This window comes from Ahaetulla prasina, chromosome 4 (assembly GCF_028640845.1).
Source record: "Ahaetulla prasina isolate Xishuangbanna chromosome 4, ASM2864084v1, whole genome shotgun sequence".
In the NCBI taxonomy this organism is placed as follows: domain Eukaryota; kingdom Metazoa; phylum Chordata; class Lepidosauria; order Squamata; family Colubridae; genus Ahaetulla; species Ahaetulla prasina.
This window is the reverse complement of record NC_080542.1, coordinates 64031256-64058171: the sequence shown is the minus strand read 5'-3', so window position 1 is coordinate 64058171 and position 26916 is coordinate 64031256. Positions and strand designations below refer to the sequence as shown.

Below are 26916 nucleotides of genomic sequence, written 5' to 3'. Positions count from 1 at the left end.
CAATTTTACGTGGGAGAAAACCCGAATAACCAAAGACCTACACACACACACACACACACACACACACACACACACAAATACACACACACACACATATAGTATGTGTATGTGCATGTGTATGTGTGCCAGGATTTTATTAACTTCCATTTACACAGGCTTAGTTTTTTCATAGTTTGTGACACAAATAATATGACTGTCATAAACCTACAAGCATATAGTTAATACAGAGTGGATGCCAGCGAAAGAATGACAATCATTCAGCATATGTTTATGCTTAGGAATGACAAGAAAAAGACTAACATACAATAATTGTAAAAAGGAATTTTTAAAATTGCAAGAAAATATTAAATCAATTTATAGATAACATCAGTAACACGAGGGAGGAGTTAGATGACTTTTAACAGAGTAACAGCCCCCATTCACATGGCTATTAGAGTGGTTAACAATTGGAAGTATTAAATAGATAATTATTGGATTGATTAGAGATATTTTAATACTGTATGTGAGATATATTTTTATCTTGGACTCTGAACAGAAACAAGTTCAGCTTTTATATGGAAGACTTACAGTATACATTTACCAGCTGCTGTCCTAATACTTAATACTTAATACCTAATACTCCATTTATTTTTTTCTAATTTTATTTTATTTTAAAAAAGTTAAAATACAAAACTTCAAAAATCTTTTAATAGAAACAAAAGAAAATCCACTAATACATATGCACATATTATCCCCTCTGCTTGAATACTAATAAATATATTTCTCATACTTTGCGAAACAAGCCCAATTTTATTTCCAGATTATTAAATTGTCATTTATCTACTATGTTAATGACAAAATAGTTAACATATAAAACAATAAAAAGCAAGGTTAAAATTTCAAAAACCTCTGTTAACAAACGGCTATTGTAATCAAGTCATAGAAAATTTAGCATGGCTTTTTATTTATCCAAATTGTCCCAATAGTTAACACTGATTTTTCCTGGAACAAATATCCACATTTATTACTTATCAATTGTTGTCCGCTTAAATATAATAAAGCCATTTTCTAAAGAGTTGAAATGAAGCTATTTTCCAGTTAAGTATGATTAATCCATTCCCCAATACAATTAATTCTCTTAGGGAAAACCAATTTATCACTTCTCTGCTTTTTTGCTGTTGTAAAAGAATGAAGGCTTGATTTTCAGGAATCTACTTGGTTAGTTCTAAGTTTGTACGATCCATGTATCTTTCAATCCCCACTAAATCTTCTACTTTCAAATCTGATTTTTGTGAGTCTGATTTATCTACAGTTATTCGTTTTTTGGCGAAGGTTATTGAGAGTGTGGTGGCACGACAGCTTCCTCAGTACCTGGAGGAAACTGTCTATTTAGACCTGTTCCAGTCCGGCTTCCGACCTGGGTACAGCACGGAGACGGCTTTGGTCGCGTTGGTGGATGATCTCTGGAGGGCTCGGGATAGGTGCTGCTCCTCTATCCTGGTCCTATTAGACCTCTCAGCGGCTTTCGATACCATCGACCATGGTATCCTGCTGCGACGATTGGAGAGATTGGGAGTGGGGGGGCACCATTTTTCGGTGGTTCTCCTCCTATCTCTCTGACTGATCGCAGTGTTGGCAGGGGGGCAGAGGTCGACTGCGAGGCGCCTCACATGTGGGGTGCCGCAGGGGTCGGTTCTCTCGCCTCTCCTGTTCAACATCTATATGAAGCCACTGGGGGAGATCATCCATGGTTTTGGGGTGCAATATCATCAGTATGCTGATGACACGCAGCTGTACATTTCCACTCCTGACCACCCCAATGAGGCCGTCAAAGTGATGTCCCGGTGTTTGGAAGTCGTACGGGTCTGGATGGGGAGGAACGGGCTCAGACTCAATCCCTCCAAGACTGAGTGGCTGTGGATACCAGCGTCCCAGTACAATCAGCTGGTTCCATCGCTGACTGTTGGAGCCGAATCATTGGCCCCTATGGAGAGGGTCCGCAACTTGGGTGTTCTCCTGGATGCTCGGCTGTCGTTCGAGGAACATATGATGGCCATCACCAGGGGAGCCTTTTATCAGGTACGCCTGATCTGCCAGTTGCGCCCCTTCATAGACCGGGATTCTTTGTGCATGGTCACTCATGCCCTCGTCACTTCCTGCCTGGACTACTGTAATGCTCTCTACATGGGGCTCCTCTTGAAGAGCACCCGGAGGCTCCAACTGGTCCAGAATGTGGCTACGTGGGTGATAGAGGGAGCCACTCGTGGCTCCCACATAACACCTCTCCTGCGCAGGCTGCACTGGTTGCCGGTGGTCTTCCGGGTGCAATTCAAGGTGTTGGTAACCACCTTTAAAGTGCTCCATGGCTTAGGACCAGGTTATTTACGGAACCGCCTGCTGCCACTGATAGCCTCCCACCAACCTGTGCGCTCCCACAGGGAGGGTCTCCTCAGGGTGCCGTCAGCCAAACAATGCCAGCTGGCGACCCCCAGGGGGAGAGCTTTCTCTGTGGGGGCACCTACCCTCTGGAATGAGCTTCCTCCTGACCTCCAGACCTTCCGACGTGAGCTCAAGACTCTTTTGTTTCACCGCGCAGGGCTGGCCTAATGTGTTAATGGTTTTTGGTCAGGGTTTTAATATTATTTTAATTAGTTTTAACGTTAGCCAAAATTGAATTAGACTTTTATAGCATCTTTTTATTCATTAATATTGTTTTACGTTGGCTGTAAACCGCCCTAAGTCCTTCGGGAGAAGGGCGGTATAGAAATTTAATTAAATAAATAAATAAATAAATAAATAAATTTATATCTAAATAGATTTCACAATATTATCGTTTTATCAAACTTTTTTTAAAAAAGCTTTCAACTAGAGATTGGATGTTACCAAATGGTTTTTTTTTCCAGATATTAGCCTAATTTGTTTGTCTGTAATCTGATACATTGTTGCTCTATGTAACTTAGCAACGGTAGATAAGAGAACACAGAAATAGAAAACATTGAAGTAATATTCCTCAGAGTATTAAAAAAAAAAAATAGAAGCAGGAAAGGTATTTTCAGGATATTTTGATCCAAAATTAAAAGGAAAAAAATTAAAAAATAAGCTCTGAATATTTGCAAATTGATAAAACGAAACTTCCTGTAGTGAGAGTCCAATATAGATATAAACCAAGTAACAACCATTTCACCACCCAGGAATAGGCCATGATTTCCTTACAGAAAAGCAAAAGTTATTCAAAATAACAACATAAATAAAAAAGAAAAGGAAAAAATACAGATGAAATCCAGCAGGGAGTGAAAATAGATCAGCATTCAACCAGCCAGTCAACTTTTAAAGACAAAATGCAGGCATGCTTAAGAAAATGAACTGTTGAGAGGAAAGATGGATGACTGGTAACTTTCGAACTGCTCCCACAGGGAACTGCAATGTTCAATATTTCTATTCGTGATGGTTTCTGCTATTCCTAAATGCTCTCATTAAAATCCAGGGAACAGAATTGCCAAAGAACCAGCTTTGGCAACAGATTGTTGGCAAGAGGGGAAAAAAAGATCCTACATTTCAGCAGCCATCTTGGTGGCCTTAGTACCCCATTTGTTAATGTAGAGGTTGAATAGTGTACCTACCTATCCATGTAATTTCCTCCAGAGTTGTCATCATGAAATAGAATCAAAGGTCAAACTTTGTTAAAGCTTCATAGAGGGCACCTTTGTGTTAACTAATATTTCTTAGCTAAGAAATATAGCATGTACAGTATACTGATCCATTATGGAATGTTGAAACCTGAAGGTGACTTAGGTCTGAATCAAAAGGTTTTCAGAGATTTGTATATATAGAGCTAATATATAATTTACTGACTGAAGATAAAAAGATAATTAGTTGAAAAATTTCAGGGTCACATTTTCACATTTTCTTTAAATTGGAAAAATGAAACAGAATGAAGTCATTCTTTACAATCATGAGGAATTATTTATGGTTGTGAAGAGGGTAGCATTGATATTGTTTGCAGTTTTAAGAGTGCTGCTTGGAACTAATTACTTTTACCTAACTGCAAAAATAGAGCCCCTTGATGAAAATGAGGTCTGTCCTCTTGAGAAATATTAAATATTAATTCATGCATTAACATTTGTTCATTAAAATTGCTGCATGCTAACAGTAACCTTTTATCTGTCTAATATACATACATTTATGACTTAAACATATAAACAGAAAAGTATTTTGTTAAAATAGTGCATAACCAATATTTGTTTATATAAATATTATTTTGAAGACTTTATTCACTTTTCAGAGATTCCTTTGATTGGAAAAGTAAGATACAAAAGTGAAACTTAATGCTAACATTCTCCCATGAATAATTTTCTTCATCTATGTAGCTTCTTTAGACTTTACTGTTTCTATTTTTAGCAGATTTGTAACATATGTATTATAACCTGCTCCCAAAAATAACTTTATAAATGACATATTTAAAATATTAGAAAGCTTTCGCTTTGGACAAATCCATTCTTTATGAATATCTTCTATAGATCTGCTAGATAGTGAATTATGTGACTGTTTGTGTTATTAAATCCTTGCAAATCAACTGATTTCAACAGAGATCTTTAAAATATTTCTGTCAAATTAACCAGCACTTATCTAAGCTTACTTATCCTCAGTTTTATGCTTTTCTGATCTGAAAAATGTGAAGTGGCAAACAAATTTATTTAAACATATTCTGTTAAAATAAAATCTCATAATTCCTAAGAGATTTGTATGTCTTTGAAATTTTAGTTCTTCAGAGATATAGCAAGATGTACCTTGAAAGCTAGAAACATATGAGTATATTTTTAATTGCTGATCTCCATCTATTGTTTACCTAACATATCCTGTTTATTTCTTTGTAATTATAACTTAAGCCTTTACAGCTTGGGATTCTTAGTAAAACTCTAAATGAGAGGTCATTGAGGGTTCAATGCAGTGGTGGGATTCAAATAATTTAATGACCAGTTGGTAGGTGTGGCTGGATGGTCATGTGACTGGGTGGATATGGCCAACTTGATGTAACTCAAATTGGGGAAGGGGCAGGCAGGTCGGTGCTGGCTTGAGCTACACATTTCAGCCACTTGCTGCACCCCCGAAGGAACTCCCCAGTTTCTTCTTCCTCACAGCGTACCCAAAGGCAGAGACAGCTAGTCTCCTCCTCCAATGCTTGCAGTGTTATGTCAGGATTATGCCTTCATTTCCGTAGCTTTAAATAGAAATATTTTAATAAATGAAAAAGAAACCTGATCCTGTTCAAATGAATTCTTGTATTATGTGGAACAATAAATACAGGTATTTATTGCTCCACATAAAACAAGAATTCATAAATAAAGCTGTAGTTATTGCTCCACATAATCACCAAATTTGTGTTAAGTGTTGCAACACAATGCTTTAAGTTTCTAGGAGCCTGGCCAGGTTCAAGGAAACCCAGGTGAAGAACACATCTGCACGCCAAAGGATAATAATCCCCATTCCTCCACCATGCCTAAACATCGAGCTTCCTCCATGAATTCCCCCACCCCCCACCTCCTTCTCCAGGCCCAGCAGTGCCTGCTGGTAGGGCTGCAGCACAGCATCCAGTGCAGAAGGCATGCAGGTAGATCCCTAGTGGGGAGGCCAGCAGCTCCTGCAAAGAGGCAAAGTGAGGCGGTGCCCCGGCAGGGCATCCACAGGCTGCCACAACTTCCCAGACTGGTGCACCTGCAGCAAGGTGGTGGGCAGCAGCGGCTGGGAATGCTCAGCAAACTGTGTAATGAACTCATGTAGGCAGATGTAGAGCATGCCCAGGCAGCAGATGCAGGCCAGGAGGGTGGCCTCGCTCGGGTGCAGAAACAGCAGTGGCTCCGGGGACACCTACAAGGGGAGGGAGGAGGAGGAAGGCTACTGGGCCAGGCCCAAGGAGGGAGGGCCACCCCTTTCATCCCACCATCACACCCACCTGCAGGCCACTGCCCCTGAAAAGGCTGCCTGGGTAGCCACACAGTACCAGTAGCAGCTTGTGGAAAATGGTGCCACAGGAAGACTGGGCTTCAGCTACTCTTTGCAGAGCCCCAATGATGAGCCCCCTTGTGAAGCCCTTGTCTGCCAAGGAACCTGACCGAAGCTTTGCTCACCATCCACTGAGGCACCTGGACTCCCAGTAATGAGATGGGATCCCTCAGACTCTTAGCTTGGCTGCCTGTTTAGTAGCCCTTCCTTGGGTGTGTTAGAGTTGCACTTGGGGTTTTTCCTGTGTGGATGCTGCTTGCTTGGAGCGGGGCTAGTTAGAGGAACACCAAGATGCTGAAATGGCCTCACGAGAGGCCATGCAAGGCGAAGAGTGACTCGGGGGGAGAGGGTCAAGCTGCAAGGTGGTACCGGGAGTTGGGATTCAGCCACTGAACTGCACAAAAAGTTAGCTACTGGTTCTGCTGAACCAGTGGAAACCAGCTGAATTCCATCACTGGTTCAATGTACCTGAATTTTTGCTTCTTAGAAAATAAATATATTATATATTTATATTTTTCTTCTTAGAATATAAATATAAATCAGTTCTGACTATATTAAGATCTTTGATTTAACTCATTGGATGACTTTGAGTGCCGTTACCTAGCTCACTATGATGAAAAAACTGAGATGAAGCCTCATGATCATTGTCTTAAAAGGTGCAATATAATATATTAAATAAAGAAAAGTGTAAATTGTTGCCACACTCCACTTTATGGAAGTTCAGTATAACTGTCAAAGTATATCAGTGACTTTACAATTGATGGTAATTGAAGTACCCTCAAAACGTTAATGGAAAATAAAAGAGAGGGGGAAAAGAAAAATTCAAGGGAAATTGAGGTCTTGAACTTTGCCTATATTGTTGTAGTTAGAATTCAGCTTGAAATTCTGGTAGCACTTATATCGTATGTCTATATCTCATAGATGTATTAATTTCCAATTCTTTAAATAATTTTATTACCTTTTATTATTACAATTATCTAGAAAGAGGACTTTTGCTAATTGTAAAATCTAGGGTTTTTTCCCCTGTTTTGTGTACCACCATAAAATTACTTTATTTCACACTTTAATTTGGAATATCATTTTTGTTCTAGGTAGGATATGGTTACATGTATATGAAATAAGTATTTTCAATATATCCAGCAACTTATATTTAGTCCAAGATGAAAAGTATAGCAGAATCTATTGTGATTAATTATTCCTATAGCTCACATAACTCTGAGCCAAAAGTAGTTTTCTTACTATATATTTAAAAATGTTCTTGCTTTCTCTCTTGTGCTTTAAATGGCCTTCCTGTAACAAATTCAGAGATAGTCTTAAGAGATTTTAAATATATAGGAAAGACTATATATTGAATTCTGTGAATTATGAAAATTCATAATTCTGTCTGCACAGATTCAGTAACTTTGTGTATTGATGGGATGGACATATATTAATATAACTATTTATTATTCTAAGCAATTCCCTGCATTTAATTCACTCCTTGTTTTCCAAGAACAAAGATTAAGTGACCTCTTCCCAATGAAACCTCTAGAGAACTTTGTTTTTATTGCATTTGCAGTTGTGTTCATGAGTAAGAGCTTCAGAGTAAAACCAAGACCATTAACCTCAATAGCAACTTTGGATATTTAGACATGGGAGCTTTTACAAAGCTTTTTATGTTTACACCAATCATTCTTTTATCTGCTCATTTATCATAGAAACAAACCTGAGCTTTACTGATGTCTGTATTTCATTCTGGTTATCCTTATTACTCCATGATTTTTAAGTTTAAAAATAGTTTAATTAGATGTAGATATTGTTAATAATAGTTTTATAAATCATAATCAGTATATACTTTCCTGAAAGTTATACTTAATATATAAAAGCTTAGAAATATACTTGGGATTACAGAGCATAATTAACAGTTATATTTATAACTCATTGTAGTATTTAAAGTTCTGGAGAGTATTTATTTATTTATTTATTTATTTATTTTCATAAAAAAGTTTTATTTTTACAATCATGTCAAACAACTCATTCAATGTACAGTTATATACAATTAGTCGGGCTTGCCCAGTCACCACCCCCCTTTTTAACACTCTTCCCTCTTCTACCTTCTTTTACTTTCCAGACCTTCCTCTCTTCTCTTATCTACATCCTCTCCTCCCTCCACCCTACACCTTCCTTCTCCCGCTTCTACCCCTCTTCCTTCCTCTTCTCCTCTTTCCTACCTCCTACTCTCTCTTTTCTCCCTCCCCACCGTTCTAAAATGGTAACTGGGCAGACCCGACCCTACATTAATTATATTTATACATCTTCAATAATCCCTGTACATTAACCATCACTCCATCTCTAGCCTCAACACCCCCCCACCCCACCCCCCACCCCCACGACTTCCCAGAACAAAATGCAGGGTATCAAAACTAACAATCATAATCTAAAATAATTCCTAAATTATAATCTCTAGTCACTCCACACTTAATCACACTCTCAATTCCCCTCTCCTTCAGAAATATATCTAATACAAAATATTTCCTAAATTTACTCATATGCTATTCGATATTTTTTTATCTGATACTTATTTTGAATATAATCAATCCACATTTTCCATTCTAAAATATATTTTTCTTGTGTATAGTCTTTCAAGTAAGCAGAGATTTTTGCCATTTCTGCCAGATTTGATACTTTGAGTGCCCATTCTTCAATTGTAGGTAATTCTTCTTTCTTCCAATATTGAGCAATCAAAAGTCTTGCGGCTGTTATTAAGTTCAAAATCAATTTAGTCTCTATAGCTGTACAATTTATTTATTCATTCATTCATTCATTCATTCATTCAATTTAGAAAGCTGCCCAACTCAACATTATCTCTAAGTGCTTTATGGCTAAAGAATCTAAAATATTCTGTCTAAGAATTAGGAGAATAAATAGAAGAATGGATCTAAACATGACAGGGAAAACTATATAACTTAGTCAAGGAGAACAATGCATGTCAGTTGGACACAGTATTAAAATATCCAAAACTTGGGCGTGAAGCTAATGAGGCTTGTTAATTCAGAGACCTCTGAATCTGGATAATGTAACCAAATGGAAGATGTCACAAAAGGAAGTGCACTTCCTAACTCCCATCAGGTGACTTTACTTATTAGAGCACACCTGTTCTGTCAGAGGTGGGAAAAATAGTTTATTCCAATTGGCTAAACTGTCTGACAGCCCCCTATAAAAGGGCAAGCTGTCAAAAAGACAGTTGCTGGGTTATTGCTTCTTATAATAAAGAGTTGAAGTTGAAGATCTGCCTCTGTCTATTCAATCGCCCACTATTCAACAATTTCTGTATAATAAAACAGAATTTATAATAAAGAGCTTCATAAATAATAACTAGCAGTTGTTAATTGGAAGTTCATGTTGCAAAACTTCACAGGGGTGTGACTGAGGTAATCTATATACCATGATACAAGTTTGAAACCCATTGAGAAATCAAGAAAATTAACAGGATAACTCCAACCTGTATCTAGACTCACAGAGGTCATCAAAAAGTGCAAGCAGTGCTGTACTATATTATACTTTGACCTAAAACCTGATTGAACATGTCCAGATAATTCATTTCCTATGGCTCTCTGGAGCTGTAGTTTGAACCTCTTCCCTGCTATTCTGATTATGTGCTGAGTAAGGTACTTAAAAATAGATTATGAACCATCCACAAAGGTTGAAGTCTGGGCAATTTCTTTTCAGAAATATGGGCTCCAACATTTCAGTGCAGGCTTATCCACCCTCTTAACAATGAACTTACTATTGCTTTGATTCAAAAACTAATTTCCTCCTAAGAAGCCATAACCAATCAAAGACGAACATGGACTGAACAAATAGGAAATTAAATTAACAGTCATAACAATCCAGTCCATTTTCCTAGGAGTCACGGGATCAAGTTATTCTTAAAAAGACAGAGTTGAACCTTAACTCAGCAAGACTTGTCCAGTTGAATGCCAACTCAGAGCAACGTTAACCTGCAGCATAACATCAAAATAGGAATATATCAAAAGCAATATTTAGTGTTATTTATTAATCAGACTATTTTGCCAGGATCATAGGACACTCCACCGCTCACAAAATAAGAATGTACAATATATATAAAACATAAACATAGAGCATGGCACATAAACATTTTTCATAGTACTCTGGAGAAGCTGTGAGGGTAATAATGCCTTCTCTGTTGCGGTCTCAACTCTCAGGAATAGCATCCCCCAAGAGATCAGGAGAGCCTGGTTTCTCCTTGGGTACTGAAAAGATATGAGAACTGGCTTTAGTTCCAGGCATGGGGTTGATGTTTGTTATTTATTTAATATTACCTATATTGTTTTAGGGATTTTGTTAGAGCATTTTAGTTCAGATTGCATGTTGATTTAATATATTTAGTTGTTTTTAATGTCTTTTTCAGTCATTTTGGGCACTACCCAGAGTGTATTAGAATTGGACAGCCAATCAGAACAAACAAACAAACAAACAAATGGTTTTTTTAAAAAAAATAGTGCAGTTGCTTAATAAAAGCCTCCAAAACTCATTCCAAATCAAAGGCAATAGCTTTTTGAAAAGCTTGATGAGTCAGGATCATATAATCCCCACTTTACATTGAGGGGGGCTGTGTAAAGAGAGTTTCCTTCTTTAAATTCCTGGGAATCTATCTCAGCGAAGACTTCACCTAGGATAACAACATGATCCAGGTGGTCAGGAAGGCCCAACAGAGACTCCATTTCCTTAGCGTCTAGCATAAAAACAGGTGGAACAACAACTGATGACCTCCTTTTACCATTCCACAATAGAAAGCGTCCTCACTTATTGCATCGCGGTATGGCATGCTGGTCTGACAGCCATGGATAGAAAAACATTACAGAGGGTGGTGAGTACAGCACAAAACATTGTGGGCTGTCCCCTGATACCACTAGATGAGATCGGTAGAGCTCGTTGCCTTAGAAGAGTGAGGAAAATTCTCAGGGATGACTCTCACCCTGGTCATCACTTCTTTACCCTCCTCCCATTGGGAAGGAGATATAAAAATATAGCCAGCCGCACAAACAGGTTGAAGAACAGTTTTTATCATTGGGAAGGAGATATAGAAATATAGCCAGCCGCACAAACAGGTTGAAGAACAGTTTTATATTCTCCTGAATGAGAAATAACATCATAACTATGTAGTATGATGGACTGCAGGCCAGTGCAATGTGTAACATGTTCACACTGGTGCAATAGGACTGGGTGTTTTGTTAATATGATTTATTGGGTTAGGGATTTTCTGTCTTCACTGTGAGTTGTATTATATTGAGAAGGGTGCCCTGAGAGAGTTCAACCAATCTCATTGTACATATGTTGTGCACTGACAATAAAGATTTGAATTGAACTGAATTGAAAGGGCCTGACTTTTGGCTCATGTCTTATGTAGTTCTTGTGGTAGTGAGTTTCTCAGTTGGCCTTAGTAGCTGTTCAGACTAGTAGAGAGAATCTTGTTCTCCTAGTGCAGATATGTATACTTATATTTATTCTCATTTGGTCAAGGTGATCTTGGCAGCACTCACCAAACTATTAGTTGGATTAGGAAGGCAAAGAATAACTAGCATTTACTAGTTACAACAATATTATTAGAAAAATATTGCTGTTGATCATAGGCTTGAAAATGTTTCCTGCTGTTTTAGAGTTCATACTTTAGATAAATCCAATAAATACTTGTGGGTTTTACTTTTGATTCAGTACACACCAGATTGCACTAATGGAATAATAATTCTTATCTTGACTGCAGAGAAATATTTTCCAGTTCTTTCCAAGATTTCCCACTCTAAACTTCAGGATTAACATGAATGCCTGTATCTGTACACTAAGCACAGGAGAGTTTGAGAAGAGTGTGGGTGCCTTATGAATCAATAAAATATATGTTCAGAGCTTGCTGATCCCAATAGCTTATTAATGGCTTCAGAAAGGAAACAAATAAATAGGGAAACTCTTTCAAGAGATCTATAGTTGGCTGGTATATAAACATGCAATTGACTTTTTAGAATTATTTCAAATGCCTTTTCCATGTGTGTGATTAAGACAGGAAATCCATATTTGGATTGATTAAAAGATAGGCAAGCCCTGATTAAAATGATTAAAAGATAGGCAAGCCATGATTAAAATGATTAAAAGATAGGCAATCCATTTTCTTCACTGAGCTACAAATAACACTTGAAATAAATAAAATATTCAAAGAAAAGTGACACAAAATTCCCCTCCACACACACACATACCCCATCACACATCTTTAAAGAAATATACACTGTATAGATACATTCAGTAGAACATGCAGAACTCTGCAGCCTCATTTCAGTTTCCTGAAGCTTCAGACAAAGCACTTCACAAAAGCATAATCATGAGCTGACCCTGACTTCTTAGTAATAAAATATTCTTGAAGTATTATCTCAGCCGATCAAAATGACTTCTGGAAGAAGCCATTTCCCAACTATACTAAATGAATCATGGTGCTTCTGTTGTGCAAAAGGAAACATCAAGATAGAACGCACTGACTTCATATCTGTTATATTCAAACATTCAGGAATATTAGTCTTTCATAAAGCAAGATTTATACCTGATGCTCTTTTCCAATCAGAATGATATTTTTTTCTTGAAAACATCAACAGATTGAACTTCTTGCAGGTGAAAGTTAAGCAAACATACTACTTTATCCAAAACATTGGTCCTTTAAATTATTCCTACATCATAGGTAATCACTAGAAAAAGGAAGGGGGAGGGGGGGAAGGGGCAAGAAGTGGCATACAAATTGAAGAGAATTTTAGGCTCACAATCTGATGTTTTGTAAGGGCCTGAAGGGGGAGAGGAGGGGAAGGCAATATTTAAGTTTACTATATGGTGTTTACTTACATAAAGGATAGATTTGGGGTGGTATCAAGTACAAGAAATAAATTTAAAGGAAGTATATATATTTAAAAAGCTGCAAAAGAACTCAGTGCTAGATGGTATTCCTGGTCTCTAAACATTACACATGGTATTCATAGTCTCTAAATATTACATAGATATCAAAACACCGAAACTGCAGCTGAACACATAATAAAGATTTGAATTGAACTGAATTGAAAGGGCCTGACTTTTGGCTCATGTCTTACGTAGTTCTTGTGGTAGTGAGTTTCTCAGTTGGCCTTAGTAGCTGTTCAGACTAGTAGAGAGAATCTTGTTCTCCTAGTGCAGATATGTATACTTATATTTATTCTCATTTGGTCAAGGTGATCTTGGCAGCACTCACCAAACTATTAGTTGGATTAGGAAGGCAAAGAATAACTAGGGTGTTTTGTTAATATGATTTATTGGGTTAGGGATTTTCTGTCTTCACTGTGAGTTGTATTATATTGAGAAGGGTGCCCTGAGAGAGTTCAACCAATCTCATTGTACATATGTTGTGCACTGACAATAAAGATTTGAATTGAACTGAATTGAAAGGGCCTGACTTTTGGCTCATGTCTTATGTAGTTCTTGTGGTAGTGAGTTTCTCAGTTGGCCTTAGTAGCTGTTCAGACTAGTAGAGAGAATCTTGTTCTCCTAGTGCAGATATGTATACTTATATTTATTCTCATTTGGTCAAGGTGATCTTGGCAGCACTCACCAAACTATTAGTTGGATTAGGAAGGCAAAGAATAACTAGCATTTACTAGTTACAACAATATTATTAGAAAAATATTGCTGTTGATCATAGGCTTGAAAATGTTTCCTGCTGTTTTAGAGTTCATACTTTAGATAAATCCAATAAATACTTGTGGGTTTTACTTTTGATTCAGTACACACCAGATTGCACTAATGGAATAATAATTCTTATCTTGACTGCAGAGAAAGTTACTTTACTAAAGCCAAGTGGTTATAGCATAGGCAAAGCCAGATCTGAGGATTTTTGTGTAAAGCCGTTACTATTCCCCTCTCCCAGCCCTCCCACCCCCCCGGGTCATCTTACTAGGGTCCAATAAAATTCAAATTAGTTGTTTTGGTAATAGTTCTGAGTTTCAGCACATTTTTGATAGGTATTTACATTTTGTTCCCATGCCTGTGTTCGTCGATCATTCACTCTGGAGGTCTTCTAGTCCAATCGCTCCTTGAAGACATTCTTCTACCTTGCTAATCTTTTAGCCTATTGAGTTTTTAACTTTGATTTTTTATTTTACTTTTAACTTGCAACTTGTTAATATTGTTTTAATTTTACTTTTAACTTGCAACTTGTTAATATTGTTTTAATTTTACTTTTAACTTGCAACTTGTTAATATTGTTTTAATTTTACTTTTAACTGGGTTTGTAGTCATGTTTTCTGTTATTTCATTACCTTATTTGTAAGCTGCCCAGAGTTGTTTAGATGAAATCAGTGGTAAAAAATTCATAAATAAATAAATAAATTGACATCATCATCATCATATAATCAATTAAGAATATAAATGATTATATTAAAATGAGAAGGATACCTAGAAAATTCCATGGAAAATATAGTGATAAGATAAATTGTGAAACTGAAACAGTTACTCATGTTTTTAAGAAAAAATAATGATAAAAAAATCATAAATCCTGTGAATGTTGAACAATGGTCAGGTTGCACACATAGATGCTATAACTGGAGAAACATTTAAATATGAATATGATTTGTTGTGCGAGTATGTGTGAATTCTACATCTATACTTGGATATTAGAATGTGAAGTTATTGTTCTTTATAAAAAGAGAAAATTAGTAAGTAAAGACAAAAACTGTAAAGAAATTAATTTATTAAGTGTGCCTGCGAAGGCATTTGGCATAATTTTGGTTGAAAAGGTATCTGGGATGACAGTGAACTGAATCAGGGAAATCCAGTATGGCCTTATGCTGGATCAAGGATATGCCAACCAATATTTTTCCCCTCAAGCAGAGTTGAGAAATGTATGATGTATCAAAGATAATCTGTAATTGTCACAGAATTTTGATGAAGAGCACAGAGCAAAAGAACCTCATTTGGATCTCTCTCCACGTGCTTAATCACAGTTGGCCAAATAAAGTATTCTATTCTGTTCTGTTCTCTCCTGTCCTGTCCTGTTCATTGAACTGGTGTCAAAAACCTCTTCTGCATAAAAAAAACTCAGAAGCCATTGTTTTCCAGAGTTCTTTATTAGCATGAGGAAACTGGCACACAATGAGTGAAATTCCAAAACTGAATTTCCGGATTCTTTTCCCAGTTATACAAACCCCAAGAGTCCCACCCCCCCTGACCCCTTTGATGGTCACATGGTCCCACGTTCTTCCAGTTCATTCGAATATCTTCTTGCCACTCTTCCTGCAGATGTGAACACCATCCGACCTTGACCGCTTGAAGAATGTTACCATACCCCTCAGCCCCCCTTCCTCCCCTCAGGGGAAAAATGTGGCAGCGTCTGGAACCCTAAAGTCTAATATGGTTTCCAGGCCTGACAACTGGTCTAAAATTTGTACTAACCACAAATATATTGGTAAGCCATAATTTGCTCTAACGTATATCGTTCCTTGAAGACATTCTTCTACCTTGCTAATCTTTTAGCCTATTGAGTTTTTTAACTTTGATTTTTTTTTTATTTTTACTTTTAACTTGCAACTTGTTAATATTGTTTTTAATTTTACTTTTAACTGGGTTTGTAGTCATGTTTTTCTGTTATTTCATTACCTTATTTGTAAGCTGCCCAGAGTTGTTTAGATGAAATCAGTGGTAAAAAATTCATAAATAAATTGACATCATCATCATCATATAATCAATTAAGAATATAAATGATTATATTAAAATGAGAAGGATACCTAAAAAATTCCATGGAAAATATAGTGATAAGATAAATTGTGAAACTGAAACAGTTACTCATGTTTTTAAGAAAAAATAATGATAAAAAAAATCATAAATCCTGTGAATGTTGAACAATGGTCAGGTTGCACACATAGATGCTATAACTGGAGAAACATTTAAATATGAATATGATTTGTTGTGCGAGTATGTGTGAATTCTACATCTATACTTGGATATTAGAATGTGAAGTTATTGTTCTTTATAAAAAGAGAAAATTAGTAAGTAAAGACAAAAACTGTAAAGAAATTAATTTATTAAGTGTGCCTGCGAAGGCATTTGGCATAATTTTGGTTGAAAAGGTATCTGGGATGACAGTGAACTGAATCAGGGAAATCCAGTATGGCCTTATGCTGGATCAAGGATATGCCAACCAATATTTTTCCCCTCAAGCAGAGTTGAGAAATGTATGATGTATCAAAGATAATCTGTAATTGTCACAGAATTTTGATGAAGAGCACAGAGCAAAAGAACCTCATTTGGATCTCTCTCCACGTGCTTAATCACAGTTGGCCAAATAAAGTATTCTATTCTGTTCTGTTCTCTCCTGTCCTGTCCTGTTCATTGAACTGGTGTCAAAAACCTCTTCTGCATAAAAAAAACTCAGAAGCCATTGTTTTCCAGAGTTCTTTACTAGCATGAGGAAACTGGCACACGATGAGTGAAATTCCAAAACTGAATTTCCGGATTCTTTTCCCAGTTATACAAACCCCAAGAGTCCCACCCCCCCCTGACCCCTTTGATGGTCACATGGTCCCACGTTCTTCCAGTTCATTCGAATATCTTCTTGCCACTCTTCCTGCAGATGTGAACACCATCCGACCTTGACCGCTTGAAGAATGTTATCATACCCTCAGCCCCCTTCCTCCCCTCAGGGGAAAAATGTGGCAGCGTCTGGAACCCTAAAGTCTAATATGGTTTCCAGGCCTGACAACTGGTCTAAAATTTGTACTAACCACAAATATATTGGTAAGCCATAATTTGCTCTAACGTATATCGTTCCTTGAAGACATTCTTCTGCCTTGCTAATCTTTTAGCCTATTGAGTTTTTTAACTTTGATTTTTTTTTTATTTTTACTTTTAACTTGCAACTTGTTAATATTGTTTTTAATTTTACTTTTAACTGGGTTTGTAGTCATGTTTTTCTGTTATTTCATTACCTTATTTGTAAGCTGCCCAGAGTTGTTTAGATGAAATCAGTGGTAAAAAAAAATTCATAAATAAATAAATAAACCTATATATATTTCTAAATGCTATTAAATTCTATTTACATCATATTTGAGAAATAAAGTGCTAAAGATAGAGTAGACATATTCTTTTTATCTCAGACTGAATTTGGCTAGTACACCACATTAACTACCCCCATCTCCAATCCCTCTAATAGAACCCTAAGGAATACAAAAACAATGATATATGTGGGGGGAGGACAAGGACCTGTAAGAAGATAGCATGGAAGAGTAATGTAGGATACATCTATGTCAAGATTTCCCAAAATTCCAGCAAAATATCTCTTCTATCTCTCTTGGCTGCAAAAAGAACTCAGTGCTAGATGGTATTCCTGGTCTCTAAACATTACACATGGTATTCATAGTCTCTAAATATTACATAGATATCTAAAACACCGAAACTGCAGCTGAACACATAATAAAGATTTCATGACCATATTGGGAAGTCAAGCTCCCAGTGCAGCTAACAATTGTACATGATATGCTTCATCCCAATGGTTTCAATGAAACATAATGTCTACATTCTAGAATAACTGATCTATAATACAACATTTTTTTCTGGTCACCATTGCACAGTTAATAGCTGAATTTATGTTTTGCTTTAAAATTGCTAAATGTGGATGAATTTTCCTTGGAAAAGTTATTAGAAATATCTCCCATTGTTTATCTGCAGTTTTAGACTAGCACACATGGAAGGTATCGTAACATTTCCATTCCATTCAATCAATCAATCAATCAATCAATCAATCATCATCTCAGTACAAAACCTAACAATTGTACACACTGGTATATACTGCCTAAGAGCAGCAATGGGTATTAAACTCTATTCACAAAGCTGCAAATGGAAGTTAAAATCCTATATCCAAAATGATGGAATTAGCCCTAAAGACAGACTGAATGTTAAATGCTGATCATGAAGAACAAACTTGAGTGCATCTATCTTCCTGTATTCCTGAAGATCTATAAAGTAATTTCTTAGTAAGGACTAAGTAAGGACATTTAGCATGCCTACATAAAAATATCAAAGGGGCAATAATTGTAGTCAAGATGTGGTTTTAAAAAGTTCAAAAGCTTGAGCCTGGAACAAATAGAAGCCTTTGAGAGGTTTCTGGCAATATGATTGAATTTGGAACAACTAGCTAAGCATTACAATTTCTAAGATAAAGTTCCACAGAATAAAAGGAGTCACTGCTCATTGGTTATAATTGTCTAAATGACAAACGCTTCCACAACTTGATGAAATTTTAAATAATATAATAGTGTTTGCTTATATCCAGAATTCCTTAGTTTTACATAATATCAGAAGGACAATGACAACTAATTCAAATAGGGAAAGAGATGAAAGTTTGGATCTATTGTAATCAAGGTGAAAGTAGAATACACAACAAAACCCTTTTTCTTTCTAACTTTCTGGGTCAGCTCTTAGAAGAGATACTTGAATTGTAACCATATACTGTAATATACATAACTGTTCAGTAACAAGATCAATAAACAGATCTCCAAAGCAGAAATAGAACCTGATTCTTTGTTGCACCAGTTCAGTTGCCAAGATATAAAAGATTTGTTTTTAATAGATTATCAGCCCTCCAGGACAGGTCTTTATCAAAAGAAATCTTGGGATATATATCATATGAACCAGGTTGGACTGAATGTTCTGTAGAGCTACAAATTATTTACAAAGACCTTTCACTCCTGTGGCAGACTGGTATACACTAAGAAGCTGGAGACAGTAAATTGGATTGAGTTTTTTTCCAATCTCCCAATATTTTAAAACTATGCACATTTTTTGAAAAAACAAAAACATATCACTTATGATATATGGATAAGGTCTGGCTTGAAGGATTGCATCTCTCCCATAGTATCTGCCCAGTAAATTTGACCTTGCAAGTTTGGCATGCTTTGAATTTCTTCATTTAAACGAAACCATCTATAGGGATGGGGCCTCTGGTGGTTCAGCAGACTAAGTCTGTCTGTTATTAACACAGCTGCTTGCAATTGCCTTGAGGACGGAGGCATTAAAGCAGAGACTCCTCCCCTATTAAGTTTATTGTGCCTGAAGCCAGATTAGGCTAGCGATTGGGAGTGATTGCAGCTGGCTTGAGAGGGAGATATCAGAGCAAAGATTTCTCTCTTTTTTAATTCATCGCGCCTGAAGCCAAATTCGGCTAGCGATTTGAAGAGCCTGCAGCTGGCTTGTGGAGTCAACCATTGGAGTGCGATTCTTTGACTCGCAAGTATACTTCCCATATTTCCGATGGTCTTAGGCGACCCCTGGCAAATCGTCATTCAACCCCCAACGGGGTCACGAGCCACAGGTTGAGAACCGCTGATATAGGGCCATAATGGCGAACATATGGCATGTGTACCAGAGGTGGCATGCAGAGTCCTCTCTGCTGGCACACGTGCCATCTCCCCAGGTCAGATCTCCGTGGCATTTCTTTCGTGAATTTCTGTTTCCCTGCAAATGACAAAACAGAAGCTCACAAAAGAAAAAGATCTTGCCTCTTGCCGTGCTACTGGTATGGTAGCATACCGGTTGGTATGCCCCACCTTTCATCAGCCAGCTGGTCTTTGGGTCTCTGCTGTGCATGTATGCATGCCTGCGCATGTGTGTGTGCATGTCAACACATGTGCATGACTATGCATGTCCATGCCTGCGCATGTGTGTGTACACACACGCACACACACTTTTCCTTTTGGGCACTCAGTGTCGAAAAGGTTCACCATTACTGGTATATGGTCTCCTACTAGAATAGGTATTGGACAAGAAGACCTATAAGACACCTTCCAACTTTAGTCTTCTTTATTCTGTTCTGAATCTTTTTACTAGTTCCAGTCCTTTCATGAATACTTCTATTAGCTTCTTAAATCTGAAACAAACATTAATATTACAAATGCCCGAATTCTATGTGAAGCTTATTTATATGCATTCTTCCTCCTGACTGGCTTTCTTTCAGTTTCCTGATTTATTTATTTTTCTTCCTTCCATAATTATTTGCCTACATGTTAAATTGTGTTTTTGACCATAGTATTTTAAATGGTATTGTGAATCTGAATCAAAGATATCATTTTTTTTCTTCAAAGCAGAAGAAGGCCTCAAGTACTTGTCAGTTTTGATGTATAGGACCCCAGGGTACAGGAGATGCACAATTCTTCAGAATAGCCTAAAATGTAGTCTGAGTAACTGGATATTTTTGGCAAGAACTCTTAGTTATTCAGTGGATTTCATAATTCTCTAGGTACCTGGTTCTTATCAATTATGTATTAAAATAAGCAGAGACAGAAAAATACCTCTAAAAATAGACTATAATATGGGGATTTAGCAAACAAAAATTTGCATGTAAAAGTCAAAAGAGAACAGAATATAATTATGCATGTGTAACAGTGATGCAAATAGTAACAAATAATTTTGTATATTCCTAATACATCATGTAATCCCATGATTACAATGAGAATGTAAACCAACCTCTTAGGATAAGGCTTGAGAATATAACAGGGAAAAGAGGGAACTGAAAAGGTTCCTGGAAAGTTTTAGGCAAGGCCAAATCTAACCGAGGGTTGATAGCCGGTTGTGAATCCCTCTTTGTGAAATGGGGTCATAGGGTGCAGGTGGGCTTGTTGATCACGTACCTGGCTCCTTGCTATGTGACTACAGCCCTGCCCGAGCTGCTGGAGGTGCTTGCTGGGGTGGTGGTTGAGACCCCCAGATTTATAGTCATGGGGGACTTTAACTTGCCATCAACCGGCTTGTCATCAACGGCGGCTCGGGAGTTCATGGCCTCCATGACGGCCCTGACACAAATAGTTGATGGCCCTACTCACATAGGGGGTGGCACACTGGATCTGATTTTTATCTCTGGACAGTGGTTAAATGATCTGGATTTAGGAGGTTTAATTACCGAGCCACTGTCATGGTCAGATCATTTTCTCCTTCGTCTAGACTTTCGGACCGCCATTCAACACTGCAGGGAGACGGGACCAACACGCTGGTTCCGTCCCAGGCACCTGATGGACCCGGAGAGGTTCCTGATGGAGCTTGGGCCACTTCCTGAGGATCTGGCCCACGGCACGGCTGAGGAGCTAGTTGCGGCCTGGGAACGGGCCGCGACTGGCGCTTTAGACCATGTCGCACCTTTGCGGCCTCTGACTCGGCGCAGATCTCAACCAGCTCCTTAGTTCTCCGAGGGGCTGAGGGAGATGAAACGCCGGAGAAGATGCCTAGAGAGTGCCTGGAGATCCAGCCGTTCCAAGGCTGACCGGACACTAGTTAGGTCCTATAGTAGGACTTACCTAGTGGCACTGAGGGAAGCGAAGCGTTCTTACGTTTCCTCCCTCATTGCATCGGCAGATAACCGCCCGGCAGCCCTGTTTTGGGTGACCCGCTCCCTCCTTCATCAGGAGGTGTGGGATGACCCTTTGCAGGGCCGTGCTGAAGAGTTTAGTGGTTATCTATACGATAAAATCGTTCAGCTTCGGGACGGATTGGATCAACATTGGGTAGATCCAGGTGAGAGGCTGGAGACACGTCTTGTTGAGACTATTTGGGATGGATTTGACCCTGTGGCTCCCGAGGACATGGACAGGTTGTTGGGGCAGTTGAATGCCACCACATGTTTATTGGACCCGTGCCCCTCCTGGTTGGTGCTGGCAACACAGGAGGTGACACGAGGCTGGCTCCAGGGGATTATCAATGCTTCTTTGATGGAGGGGGTTTTCCCCGCCGCCTTGAAAGAGGCGGTGGTGAGGCCCCTCCTCAAGAAGCCCTCCCTGGACCCGGCTGTTTTAGGAAATTATCGTCCGGTCTCCAACCTTCGCTTTATGGCGAAGGTTGTTGAGAGTGTGGTGGCACATCAATTACCCCAATACCTGGATGAATCTGTCTATCTAGACCCATTCCAGTCTGGCTTCCAACCCGGGCACAGTACGGAGACGGCTTTGGTCGCGTTGGTGGATGATCTCTGGAGGGACAGGGACAGGGGTAGCTCCTCTGCCCTGGTCCTATTAGACCTCTCAGCAGCTTTTGATACCATCGACCATGGTATCCTGCTGCACCGGTTAGGGAGTTTGGGAGTGGGAGGCACCGTTTATCAGTGGTTCTCCTCCTATCTCTCTGACCGGTCGCAGACTGTGTTGGCAGGAGGGCAGAGATCGACCGCGAGGCCCCTCACATGTGGGGTGCCGCAGGGGTCGATTCTCTCGCCTCTCCTGTTCAACATCTATATGAAGCCGCTGGGTGAGATCATCAATGGCTTTGGGGTGAGGTACCAACTGTACGCTGATGATACGCAGCTGTACTTTTCCACCCCAGGCCATCCCAACGAAGCTATCGAAATGCTGTCCCAGTGTCTGGAAGCTGTACGGGTCTGGATGGGGAGAAACAGACTCAAACTCAATCCCTCCAAGACGGAGTGGCTGTGGATGCCGGCACCCCGGTACAGTCAGCTGCAGCCGCGGCTGACTGTTGGGGGCGAATCATTGGCCCCAGTGGAAAAGGTGCACAACTTGGGCGTCCTCCTGGATGGACGGTTGTCTTTCGAAGATCATCTGACGACCGTCGCCAGGAGGGCTTTTTACCAGGTTCGCCTGGTTCGCCAGTTGTGCCCCTTCCTTGACCGGGATGCCTTATGCACGGTCACTCATGCTCTGGTTACCTCTCGCTTGGATTACTGCGATTCTCTCTACATGGGGCTCCCCTTGAAGAGCACCCGAAGGCTCCAGTTGGTTCAGAATGCAGCTGCGCGGGTGATAGTGGGAGCCTCACGTTGCTCCCATGTAACACCACTCCTGCGCAGTCTGCACTGGCTACCTGTGGTCTTTTGGGTGCACTTCAAGGTGTTGGTGACTACCTTTATAGTGCTCCATGGCTTAGGGCCAGGGTACTTACGGGACCGCCTGCTGTTACCGAATTCCTCCCACCGACCTGTACGCTCTCACAGAGAGGGACTCCTTAGGGTGCCGTCCGCCAAGCAATGTCGGCTGGCGGCCCCCAGGGGGAGGTCCTTCTCTGTGGGGGCTCCCACCCTCTGGAATGAACTTCCCCCTGGACTTCAGCAACTGCCGGACCTTTGGACTTTCCGCCGCGAGCTGAAGACCTATTTGTTTGTTCACGCAGGACTGGCATAGAATTTTAATTAGTTTTAATGTTTTAATATTTTATAATTTATGGGGTTTTATTCTAAATGTTTTAATTCGGCCATTTGTGTAATAAGTTTTTTAATTCATGGTTTTATGTGTATATTGCTGTCGTTTTTATTTTGGTTGTAAACCACCCTGAGTCCCTTGGGAGAAGGGCGGTATAAAAAATAAATAAATAAATAATAAATAAAAATAAATAACTATTGGGAAACCCTTACTTTTTAGCCTAAAAACTATTAGTGGATGATAGATACAAAGGAGTAATATTACATTGTATGTAGAAGAACAATTTGGGAGGTGGTGTATACTTTTAGTGGTAAATAATGAATCACTGAAACAAACTGATAATGAAAATAATATGTGACTGTCCAATACTGAGAAGGACTTAGCCCCCTTTCCCCCCAACATTTTCTTTTTTATTATATTCCAGTTCCACTAATTATGTTACCCACCTTCCTTTTTCATTATTTGAGCCCAATAGTGCTTTTATAATCGGCTTCCTTAAATTGTTTGAATAAACCTTATTGCACCTAATTGTGCAATAAAACCTGTCACCTCTGTTGATTTCTTGCAAATGTTTGCAATCTTCTGTTTGGAAATCTCTACATTTTGTATTTTTTAAAAGTTCCTTGTTTAATATTAATATTTCCTGCAAAGATTACATCAATAAGTTGTTGTTTTTTTTCTTTATTTTGTTTATTATTTTTGGATATACTTCATTATATGAACAGTGAGGCATCTGGGTATTATTCATTTAAATCCGGATAATAATAGTAATATTAATAATATTTGTTATATTAATCAGACTTATGCAATTGTGGTATTATTATACATATTTGTATTAGAGTGTGTTCTTTCATTGTTTAGTTGTGTAGTGTTTTTGTGCGCCATTCTAATAACAGTCATATTATTGTTTAAACGTACATAGTGATACTCTCTTTCAACATCTACTCTTTACTAATCTAATCTAGTTATTACTTTTAATATATTATATAAAAATATGTATAATGATATTCCCCTTGATCTTGTTTCTACCTCTATTCTAACTCAATAAAGCCAATCTTATGTTAAACAACATTCTCTTTCTAACCATCATCTCTTGCCCCTTTAGTATTTCAATTCATTTGTTTTTTGACTTGCCTCCCAAACTCCTCCCTTGGGAGGATTTTCTCTCTAACTACATCTTTCCTATTTAATATTTATTCCATTTCTACTATCTTTTGCTGCCATACCTCTGAAGATCTATCCAGCTCCTATCTTCTCTTCAAAAATATCCACAGATTCTTCTCGTGATGCCGCTCGGTGGTCTCGGCTGCCGAGAGCGGGTCGAGTCCTGGGTGAGCAGCGGATGATGGCGGCCATTTTGGGGTTGGGGCCGTCCCGGACTGGCTTGAGAGGAGATATCAGAGCAAAGATTTCTCTCTTTTTTAATTCATCGCGCCTGAAGCCGAATTCGGCTAGCGATTTGAAGAGCCTGCAGCTGGCTTGTGGAGTCAACCATTGGAGTGCGATTCTTTGACTCGCAAGTATACTTCCCATATTTCCGATGGTCTTAGGCGACCCCTGGCAAATCGTCATTCAACCCCCAACGGGGTCACGAGCCACAGGTTGAGAACCGTTGATATAGGGCCATAATGGCGAACATATGGCATGTGTACCAGAGGTGGCATGCAGAGTCCTCTCTGCTGGCACATGTGCCATCTCCCCAGGTCAGATCTCCGTGGCATTTCTTTCGTGAACTTCTGTTTCCCTGCAAATGACAAAACAGAAGCTCACAAAAGAAAAAGATCTTGCCTCTTGCCGTGCTACCGGTATGGTAGCATACCGGTTGGTATGCCCCACCTTTCATCAGCCAGCTGGTCTTTGGGTCTCTGCTGTGCATGTATGCATGCCTGCGCATGTGTGTGTGCATGTCAACACATGTGCATGACCATGCATGTCCATGCCTGCGCATGTGTGTGTGTACACACACACACACACACTTTTCCTTTTGGGCACTCAGTGTCGAAAAGGTTTACCATTACTGGTATAGGGTCTCCTACTAGAATAGGTATTGGACAAGAAGACCTATAAGACACCTTCCTACTTTAGTCTTCTTTATTCTGTTCTGAATCTTTTTACTAGTTCCAGTCCTTTCATGAATACTTCTATTAGCTTCTTAAATCTGAAACAAACATTAATATTACAAATGCCCGAATTCTATGTGAAGCTTATTTATATGCATTCTTCCTCCTGACTGGCTTTCTTTCAGTTTCCTGATTTATTTATTTTTCTTCCTTCCATAATTATTTGCCTACATGTTAAATTGTGTTTTTGACCATAGTGTTTTAAATGGTATTGTGAATCTGAATCAAAGATATCATTTTTTTTCTTCAAAGCAGAAGAAGGCCTCAAGTACTTGTCAGTTTTGATGTATAGGACCCCAGGGTACAGGAGATGCACAATTCTTCAGAATAGCCTAAAATGTAGTCTGAGTAACTGGATATTTTTGGCAAGAACTCTTAGTTATTCAGTGGATTTCATAATTCTCTAGGTACCTGGTTCTTATCAATTATGTATTAAAATAAGCAGAGACAGAAAAATACGTCTAAAAATAGACTATAATATGGGGATTTAGCAAACAAAAATTTGCATGTAAAAGTCAAAAGAGAACAGAATATAATTATGCATGTGTAACAGTGATGCAAATAGTAACAAATAATTTTGTATATTCCTAATACATCATGTAATCCCATGATTACAATGAGAATGTAAACCAACCTCTTAGGATAAGGCTTGAGAATATAACAGGGAAAAGAGGGAACTGAAAAGGTTCCTGGAAAGTTTTAGGCAAGGCCAAATCTAACCGAGGGAGACCACTGTACCTCAGATAGCCGGTTGTGAATCCCTCTTTGTGAAATGGGGTCATAGGGTGCAGGTGGGCTTGTTGATCACGTACCTGGCTCCTTGCTATGTGACTACAGCCCTGCCCGAGCTGCTGGAGTTATTTGCCACTGTGGTGGTTGAGACCCCCAGACTTATAGTCATGGGAACTTTAACTTGCCATCAACCGACTTGTCATCAACAGCGGCTCGGGAGTTCATGGCCTCCATGACAGCCCTGGACCTGTCACAAATAGTTGATGGCCCTACTCACATAGGGGGAGGCACACTGGATCTGATTTTTATCTCTGGACAGTGGTTAAATGATCTGGATTTAGGAGATTTAATTACCGAGCCATTGTCATGGTCAGATCATTTTCTCCTTCGTCTAGACTTTCGGACCGCCACTCAACACCACAGGGAGATGGGACCAACACGCTGGTTCCGTCCCAGGCGCCTGATGGACCCGGAGAGGTTCCTGATGGAGCTTGGGCTGCTTCCTGAGGATCTGGCCCACAGCACGGCTGAGGAGCTAGTTGCGGCCTGGGAACGGGCCGCGACTGGCGCTTTAGACTGTGTCGCGCCTTTGCGGCCTCTGACCCGGGGCAGATCTCAACCAGCTCCTTGGTTTTCCGAGGGGCTGAAGGAGATGAAACGTCAGAGAAGACACCTAGAGAGTGCCTGGAGATCCAGCCGTTCCGAGGCTGACCGGACACTAGTTAAGTCCTATAGTAGGACTTACCTAGTGGCACTGAGGGAAGCGAAGCGTTCTTACGTTTCCTCCCTCATTGCATTGGGAGATAACCGCCCGGTGGCCCTGTTTCGGGTGACCCGCTCCCTCCTTCATCAGGAGGTGCGGGATGACCCCTTGCAGGGCCGTGCTGAGGAGT

General features: G+C 39.2%; 1 protein-coding gene across 1 annotated transcript in view; it reads left to right on the top strand.

Annotated features, from left to right (window-relative positions):
• Positions 1-26916, top strand: part of CNTNAP2 (contactin associated protein 2) — a 788332-nt gene that overhangs the window by 286482 nt on the left and 474934 nt on the right. The gene's annotated exons all lie outside the window — the stretch shown is intronic.